We start from the raw sequence: 9,422 nt of genomic DNA on the forward strand, positions 1-9,422 counted from the left end.
ATTCGTGTGCATTTGTCTTTATCGTAGAATAATTTATAATCCTTTGAATATATACCCAGGAATGGGATTGCTGGGTCAAATGGAATTTCTATTTCTTGGTCCTTAAGGAATCACCACACTGTCTTCCACAATGGTTGAACTAATTTCCACTCCCACCAACAGGGTAAAAGTATTCCTATTTCTCCACATCCTCTCCAGCATCTGTTGTCTCCAGATTTTTTAATGATCATCATTTAAACTGGCATGAGGTGGTATCTCAATGTAGTTTTGATTTGCATTTCTCTAATGACCAGTGATGATGAGCATTTTTTTATATGTTTGTTGGCCTCCTGTGTATGTCTTCTTTTGTAAAGTGTCTGTTCATATCCTTCACCCAATTTTGAATGGGCTTGTTTTTTTCTTGTAGATCTGTTTTAGTTCTTTGTAAATTTTGGATATCAGCCCCTTGTCAGATGGGTTCTACAAAAATTTTTTCCCATTCTGTTGGTTGCCGATTCACTCTAATGACTGTTTCTTTTGCCATGCAGAAGCTGTGGAGTTTGATTAGGTCCCATTGGTCTATTTTGGCTTTTGTTGCCAATGCTTTTGGTGTTTTGGTCATGAAGTCCTTGCCTACGCCTATTCCTGAATGGTTTTGCCTAGATTTTCTTCCAGGGTTTTTATGGTGTTAGGTCTTATGTTTAAGTCTTTAATCCACATAAACAGAACCAAAGACAAAAACCACATGATTAGCTCAATTGATGCAGAGGCCTTTGACAAAATTCAACAGCTCTTTATGCTAAAAACCCTCAATAAACTAGGTATTGATGGAATGTATCTCAAAATAATAAAAGCTATTTACAACAAACCAACAGCCAATATCCTACTGAATGGGCAAAAACTGGAAGCATTCCTTTTGAAATCTGGAACTAGACAAGGATGCCCTCTCTCACCACTCCTATTCAATATAGTACTGGAAGTTCTAGCCAGAGCGACCAGGCAATAAAAAGAAATAAAGGGTATTCAAATAAGAAAAGAGGAAATCAAATTGTCTCTATTTGCAGATGACATGATTGTATATTTAAAAGACCCCATCGTCTCAGCCCAAAATCTCTGGAAACTGATAAGCAACTTTGGCAAAGTCTCAGGATACAAAATCAATGTGCAAAAATCACAAGCATTCATATATACCAGTAACAGACTTAAAGAGAGCCAAATCAAGAACGAACTGCCATTCACAATTGCTACAAAGAGAATAAAATACCTAGGAATACAACTAACAAGGAACATAAAGGACCTCTTTAAGAACTACAAGCCACTGCTAAACGAAATAAGAGAGGACACAAACAGATGGAGAAACAGTCCATGTTCATGGCTAGGAAGAATCAATATCGTGAAAATGGCCATATTGCCCAAAGTAATTTACAGATTCAATGCTATTCCCATCAAGCTACCAATGATCTTCTTCACAGAACTGGAAAAAAACACCTTAAACTTCATATGGAACCAAAAGAGAGCCCGCATAGCCAAGTCAATTCTAAGCAAAAAGAACAAAGCAGGAGGCATCACACTACCGGACTTCAAACTGTACTACAAGGCCACAGTAATCAAAACAGCATGGTACTGGTACCAAAACAGAGATATAGACCAATGGAGCAGAACAGAGGCCTCGGAGGAAACACAACGTATCTACAACCATCTGATTTTTGACAAACCGGACAAAAACAAGCAATGGGGAAAGGATTCCCTGTTTAATAAATGGTGTTGGGAAAACTGGCTAGCCATGTGCAGAAAGCAGAAACTGGACCCCTTCCTGACACCTTACACTAAAATTAACTCCAGATGGATTAAAACTTTTATTCTCTCCCAGAGGCAATGTATTTAACCATTTTGGAGGTACTGTGGCAATACCTAGAGAGGCTGAAGACGATATATTACAAGGACCTGCTTCTTGCCATGTAATTCCAGCTACTAGGGAGGCTGAGGCAGAATAACTTGAACCTGGAGGGCAGAGGCTGCAGTGAGCTGAGACCATACCATTGCACTTCAGCCTAGGCAACAAGAACAATACCCTATCACAAAAAAAAAAAAATTCTTAGAATTTCTGAAGTAGTTAGAGTTATAGACATTTACAGTGAAAGTTCTCTTTTTAACTTTCTAAAGTTAAATAAAGACAATAAAAACAAATTGCTAATGAATCATAAAAATATGTTTATTATTTAAATGTTTATAAATTATAATATTTTAAATATGCATGAGAAGATTCCTGGATAATGTCACACATTTTGTATTAATGTTTGTAACTGGCTTAAGGCACATAATACAAAATACTTCTTTTGATACAGAGATCTTCAAATATTTATTTAACCACATTGAAACAAAATTGCATTAGTGCTTTATATGATACAATACATCTCTCATAAATGGTTGGTTGGGAGAAAAACACTGTGCGTAAAACAAGTACAGTAGTATTCATTGGCAAAAATCTATTAGTAAATTCCATTTTAATTTATATTTTTGGTTGTCAGAGTAAGTTGCCTTAGAAAAATATTATTTGTCAACATGTCTTTCAAAAGCACATTGTTATGTAATACATGATTAAATTATTCGAACAAAAAAAAACTCTTAATACCTGAGAATTTGTCCATTGATAGTGAATTTTTATACTCCTTTATGCTCTGGCTTTGAGAAACCTCTGATATAAAATAACTTAAACATCTCTAATAAAACTTTTACATATGCAAATGTAATTTTATGTTTACCAAAATAAGATCTTCAAAAGAATTCTCACTTCTCTAATTAACAGAATACAGTATATAACTTTGAGAAAATAGATTTTTAAAGAATATATATATACACACACAAGAATTATAAAGGCAAAACAACATTGTTAAAACAATGTATTGTTCTTATAAGTACAGTCAAATTTGAGGTCGATTTTTAAAATTAAATTATATCATGTGTTTATTATATCCACAAAATTTTTTATTAAACTCAAACATGCATTTTTTAATAAGCAATTCATACTTCATTTTGAGGACGGTTTTGTAATTGAAGCACCATGATCCACAAGTAAAAATTAAAGAAAAAATAAAATGAGGTATCTAAACTGTATGAGTAGAAAGCATAATGGTTCTGTGCTTTTTTATGTAACTATTGATTTGCTATTCACCTGAAAGATTCAATAATGTTTATAGCAATTTAGAATGTTTATTATCCTAATATTTAGTTGTTCCATTTTAGTAAGTAGAATTAACATTTCATTGCACAGTATGATACTGAGCAGAGATTTACATGTGTGTTTATAGGTGTAAAATAAATGTGGTCCAGTCCAAGATGTTAAGAGCAACATTGTCTTGGTATAATTCATTCAATCTGATATTCTCTATTACCAAATATTATGTTCTTTAGCAAAACTCCTGATTAGAATCATACATCTCTTAAGTTTATTTTATAGGCCTCATTAAGCAGTGATTTGAATCCCTGATTAGCACCCTGAAAAAAAAGGCAGAAACATATTTGACATGGAAATCCTGGGAAGGGAGAAATAAAAATATGAGCACCAGTTATCTGCATGTTCCAGAGAACATTCCTCTTCAGGGCATATTTCCCCCATCTGAATGTTCATATGACTTGAATTGGGAGACCAGTAGTCATGTGAGGAAGACACTTTCCACAGTACCCTCCACACTTGCCGAAAACTCGGGTTCCATCCTGAAAATTGGAATAAGAAATATAGAATAATCTTATACAAGCTGGTATCTGCATGCAAATAGCAGAAAAAGAAAATGCTTTGAATTGTATAGCTAAAATCATTAGCAGAGGTTTCCTGTGACAATTGCATTTGAGGTGAAAGATCATACCCCTTTGGTATTAGTTCAAATTGGTGGACATGGGAAAGTAAAAGGATATTAGCTAACCTAAGATTCATATTAGCTAATTAAATATTATATACCACACTGTAATTCAGACAATTTAAATCTCAATTGAGACTTAAATCCAATCCATATATTTCAATCTCAATCCACATATTTTTCATCTAGGTATCTATTTGCTTCAGTGGGTTTATTAAAACCTCTTCCAATTTGCTATCCATTATTTACATAATTTTATATAACATTCTCTTAGACTAAAAGAAAGATATTGTACAAACTTGACTTTAAAGGTATATAATTAATATTCTAACCCATTTATCCCAAGCATCTCATGGAGGCATTAGAAACACACTGCGGAGAAACGTATAGAAGGTGGTAAAGTGGAGAAAATAAATAAATAAAAGCTGGGCTGAAAGCAGTCATTAGAATTAGAGATAAACTAAAATGGATGTTGTTTCATAAGCAGAGCTGTTCACTAAGGAACAGGTGGCAGAAGTAGGCTGAAGCAGGTTGGTCAGGATGTGATAGATGCACTGTCTAGATGCCTTCCATCTTTACTTCTAAAAGTCAAGACTGAAGACATTTCCAGAACATGAGACAAAAATAGGTAGAACTCCTATCATTTCTGGAAAAGGTCATTTTTTTTAATCTAAGGGAGTAAAGATAGAGAAAATAATTGTAGGTTCCTGTGGCATTTTGAGATGGAGGAATGTTCTGAGACTGGAAGCTTTGAGATATATATATATATATATATATATATATATATATATATATATGTAAAATTGCATTTTTAGGTTCTGGGGTACATGTGAAGAACATGCAAGATTGTTGCATAGGTACACACATGGCAATGTGGTTTGCTGCCTTCCTCCCCATCACTTATATCTGGCATTTCTCCCCATGTTATCCCTCCCCAACTCCCCACCCACCCCTCTCCCTCCCCTAGTTCCCCACTGCAGACCCCAGTGTGTGATGCTCCCCTCCCTGTGTCCATGTGTTCTCATTGTTCAATACCCGCCTATGAGTGAGAACATGCAGTGTTTGATTTTCTGTTCTTGTGTCAGTTTGCTGAGAATGATGGTTTCCAGGTTCATCCATATCCCTACAAAGGACAAAAACTGATCTTTTTTTTTATGGCTGCATAGTATTCCAAAGTGCATATGTGCCACATTTTTCCTGTCCAGTCTATCATCCATGGGCATTTAGGTTGGTTCCAAGTCTTTGCTATTGTAAGCAGTGCTGCAATGAACATTCGTGTGCATGTGTCTTGCTATGTTGCCCAGGCTGGAGTACAGTGACATGATCTTGGCTCACTGCAACCTCCACCTTTTTGATTCAAGTGATTCTCCTGTCTCAGCCTCCTGTATAGCCAGGATTACAGGCATCCACCATCACACCTAGCTAAGTTTTGTTTTTTTAGTTGAAACAGGGTTTTGCTATGTTGGCCAGGCTGGTCTTGACCTCTTGACCTCATGTGATCCATCTGCCTTGGCCTCCCAAAATTCTAGGATTACAGCCATGAGCCACTGCACCTGGCCTGCATTTTGTGACTTTTAATTGGAGAGTTGACTTCATTTAAATTCTGTGTCATTATTATTAAGGATTTATTATGGCTATTTTGTTGCTTGTTTTATGGTTTTTAAATTTATCTCTGTTTTCTTATGATCATTCTTTGTGGTCATATAATTTTCTCTTGTAGTATATATTAATTAGATGCTTTTGATTTTTAGTGATTCTATCATAGGTTTTGTGTTGTGATTACTATGAGGCTTATAAAAACATCTTATAGATATAACAAGTTATTTTAAAGAGATAACAACTTATAAAGAAAAGAATAGGCCGGGCGCGGTGGCTCACGCCTCTAATCCCAGCACTTTGGGAGGCCGAGGCGGGTGGATCACGAGGTCAAGAGATCGAGACCATCCTGGTCAACATGGTGAAACCCCGTCTCTATTAAAAATACAAAAAAAAATTAGCTGGGCATGGTGGCGCGTGCCTGTAATCCCAGCTACTCAGGAGGCTGAGGTAGGAGAATTGCCTGAACCCAGGAGGCGGAGGTTGCGGTGAGCCGAGATCGCGCCATTGCACTCCAGCCTGGGTAAAAAGAGCAAAACTCCGTCTCGGAAAAAAAAAAAAAAAAAAGAATAGAAACAAAGGTAACAAATACTTTTACTCCACCCTCACACATCTTTTAAGTTAGTTGTCTCAACTTCCATATTTTTATTACCTACCTCTTAACAGGTTTCTGCAGCTATTATTGTCTTTGATAGATTTGTCTTCTGGACTTCATACTTCAGATGTCAGTAGATGTGCATCACAATTATAGTTTTTAGAGTATTCTGGGTTTGTCCATACATGTAATTTTATCAGTGTATTCTGTATATATTCAGCTGTTTTCTTTTTGCATATTTTTTTCTTTCAGCTTGAAAAACTTTCTTCAGCATTTCTTTTTTTTTTTCTCTCATCTCTAGAAGTTTATTTTCAAAATGACACATCCCAGATTGAAATGGGCACTTAGCAGACACGTGTGGACCACAAGACTTGTCTGGGCACATGTTCTCAAGACAGTTTTTTAACCAATCAAGTTAACAGTTTTCAAACAAAAATTTTTCTTATACAGGTCCATATACGGACTTTATACCTTGGACAACAGAAGAACAGAAGATTTTGGAACAAGCTTTGAAAACATACCCAGTAAATACACCTGAAAGATGGGAAAAAATAGCAGAAGCTGTGCCTGGCAGGACAAAGAAGGACTGCATGAAACGATACAAGGTTGCAGATTTAGAGTTTATAGATTGTTTTATTTTCAGTTGTAACTTGTGTTATATAGTATCATTTATTTTGGTATTGTGAAATGAGGAGAGAAGAGCAGGAAAATACTGCCATGTCACTTCCATCTTTTTTCCAAGAGAGGAAAGAAAATCTGTGGTATTTAGGGTTGTATAGTCTAGGTTACATAATTTAGGTCACATTGTATGTCTATTAAGTGGTTAACATAGTGCTTATTTCAATACCAGTAGTTATGGGGCCAATATTATTAGGAAGAAATGAGCAGCCTTAGAAACTTTCTAGCCCTGGCAGATGGCGAATCTTGAATTCTTTACATATTTATATCAAACGCTAGATTAAAATGTCTGTTTTTAAAATCTGACTTCTTAAATCACACCTTTCTCCCTTCCTAGGAACTTGTTGAGATGGTAAAAGCAAAGAAAGCTGCTCAAGAACAAGTGCTGAATGCAAGTAGAGCCAAGAAATGACTTAATGACAATCTTTGTTATGTGTGCATTTTTATAATAAAACTGAAAATACTGTAAACATTTTCATTCTTAAAATTATACCTATGGTAATAATTAAAAGTGTGCTCCTTACAACATAATTTCTCAGAGGACAAGGACTGACCGCTGATGCAAAACAACCTTCAGAGGGTAGTCTTTTTATCCTTTGAAAGTATGATACAGTATTTCATTTAAATTTCCAAATGTATATACATGTTTATTTTTATTTTTTTCTAGGTCTTAGTTTTTTGTGTGTGAGATGGAGTCTCACTCTCTTGCCCAGGCTGGAGTACAGTGGCACAATTTTGGCCCAGTGCAACCCCTGCCTGCAGGTTCAAGCTATTCTCCTGCCTCAGCCTCCCAAGTAGGTGGGACTACAGGTGCGCGACACCACGCTCAGGTAATTGTTTAATATTTTTACTAGAGATGAGGTTTCATTATGCTGGCCAGGCTGGTCTCGAACTTGTGACCATGCAATCTCCCGCCTCAGCCTTGCCAAGTGCTAGGATTACAGACATGAGCCACCGTGCCCGGCTCAAAAAATTTTGATTAGGAGCATTTTAATTCTGAAGCCAACACATGTTACTGCAAATCTGATTAAAATCTGGTAGTTGCTCAATGGGATCAATAGCAGCAATAGCTGGACTCTTATTATAAATATATTTGGTACATACTTCTCGAATTGTCTCAGCATTCACAGCATCAATTCTTGCTTCAAGCTCAGGGATGGGAATCCTTCTATTATAGCATAACATTTGCCTACCAATATCTTCACAAATTGGAGTTGAACCATCAAGCTGCAACAACATGTTCGTTTTCAGAAGATTTCTGGCTCGTGCAACCTCACTTTCGGTGACACTTGTACAGAGTCGCATCCATTCTTTCTGAACAACATGTAGCATGTCTGCAATGGTGGCTGGTTCACAAACCATATACAGTCCCCATAATCCTGTATCTGTGTAGGAAGTATTGAAAGACTGAAAGCTATGGCAAAGGTTGCCATGACAAGTGAGCTGGGCCAGCTTGCTAGATAAATTCATTCCTCCTCCAAAAGAGCGATCCCAGTTGCCAATCAGCGTGTTTGCAACCATGAGACATATTGTATCTGGATGTGCCCAACCAACAGCTTCAACAGCTATTGCAAAATATGCCAAAGGCATCTTGTCATCCCTCACACAAATCTCACTTCCTGTGAATTTGCAGGGAGGCAGAGCTGGTATTTCTCCTTTGTCTGTGCATAAAGAGTCACCAAAATGCAACTTTGCTAAGTCAAGCAATTCATCATGGGAAACACCTCCAGCAGCAGCAAGAACTATTCTTGGCCCCTTATAATGTGTCGTTATATAATCCACTAAGTCCTTACGACTTATAGATTTGATATTTTCAGTTGGCCCCAAAATTGTCTGTCCAAGTGCAGTATTCTGATAAGCTGTGGCATGAAGATAATCAAAAACAACTTCTTGTAAATTGGTTTCAACTTCTTGCATCTCTCTAAGGATTACTCCACGCTCACGTTCAATCTCTGCTTCTCCCAGGGTGCTGTTTTGTATGATATCAGCAAAAATTTCTACAGCTCTTGGCAAGTCCTTAGAGAATGCTTTGGCATAGTAAACGGTCTGCTCTCTGGAGGTATAGGCATTGAGATGAGCACCCATGTTTTCAATCTCAAGTTCCAGATCTAACTGGGATCTCTTTTTGGTGCCCTTGAAAGCCATATGCTCCAGAAAGTGAGCTGTTCCATTATTCTTCTCATTTTCATATCTACTTCCAGCATCAATCCAGAGTCCAACTGTGCATGTTGAGAGCCCAGAGTCTTCAGAGGCCACTCTAAGTCCGCCTTCTAAACTTGTTACTCTTGTTTCAGGAACATTCAGAACAACTTGTGTAGCAGCTTGTGTACTTCTCAATCTATTCTCTCCAAAATATGATGACCGTCCTGCAGCGCCTCGAATCAGCAGCCTCTCGCCGAAACCCCACAACCGCCGCCGCGCCGCGGGTAACAGGACGGCTCGAGCCGCTGCCGCCGCCATCTCTGCTAAAAGAGCATTTCTTATAAGATATGACTGGTGGTGAATACTCTCAGTTTTTTCTTGCCTGGGAAAGACTATCCCTTCTTCATATTTAAAGGATTGCTTTGTAGGATACAATGTTCTTAGACGGCAGGTTTTTATTTTTTTTCAGCACTTAAGAAAACATCATCTCTGTTCCTCCTGGCCTGTGTGGTTTCCACTGAGAAGTCTGTCCTCAGATAAATTGGAGCTCCTTTAGATGCAATTTGCTTCTCTTCTTT

General features: G+C 37.2%; 1 long non-coding RNA gene and 1 pseudogene across 1 annotated transcript; one reads left to right on the plus strand and one right to left on the minus strand.

Annotated features, from left to right (window-relative positions):
• Positions 1-6,478: 6,478 nt before the first annotated feature.
• LOC120364991 (uncharacterized) lies at positions 6,479-7,172 on the plus strand. Its single transcript, XR_005580058.2, has 2 exons — positions 6,479-6,629; positions 7,040-7,172. It is a non-coding gene; the product is annotated as an uncharacterized LOC120364991 (long non-coding RNA).
• Positions 7,173-7,328: 156 nt separating this feature from the next.
• On the minus strand, positions 7,329-9,168 carry LOC120364992 (mitochondrial-processing peptidase subunit beta pseudogene; annotated as a pseudogene).
• Positions 9,169-9,422: the final 254 nt, after the last annotated feature.

Source organism: Saimiri boliviensis, chromosome 7 (genome assembly GCF_048565385.1).
Source record: "Saimiri boliviensis isolate mSaiBol1 chromosome 7, mSaiBol1.pri, whole genome shotgun sequence".
In the NCBI taxonomy this organism is placed as follows: domain Eukaryota; kingdom Metazoa; phylum Chordata; class Mammalia; order Primates; family Cebidae; genus Saimiri; species Saimiri boliviensis.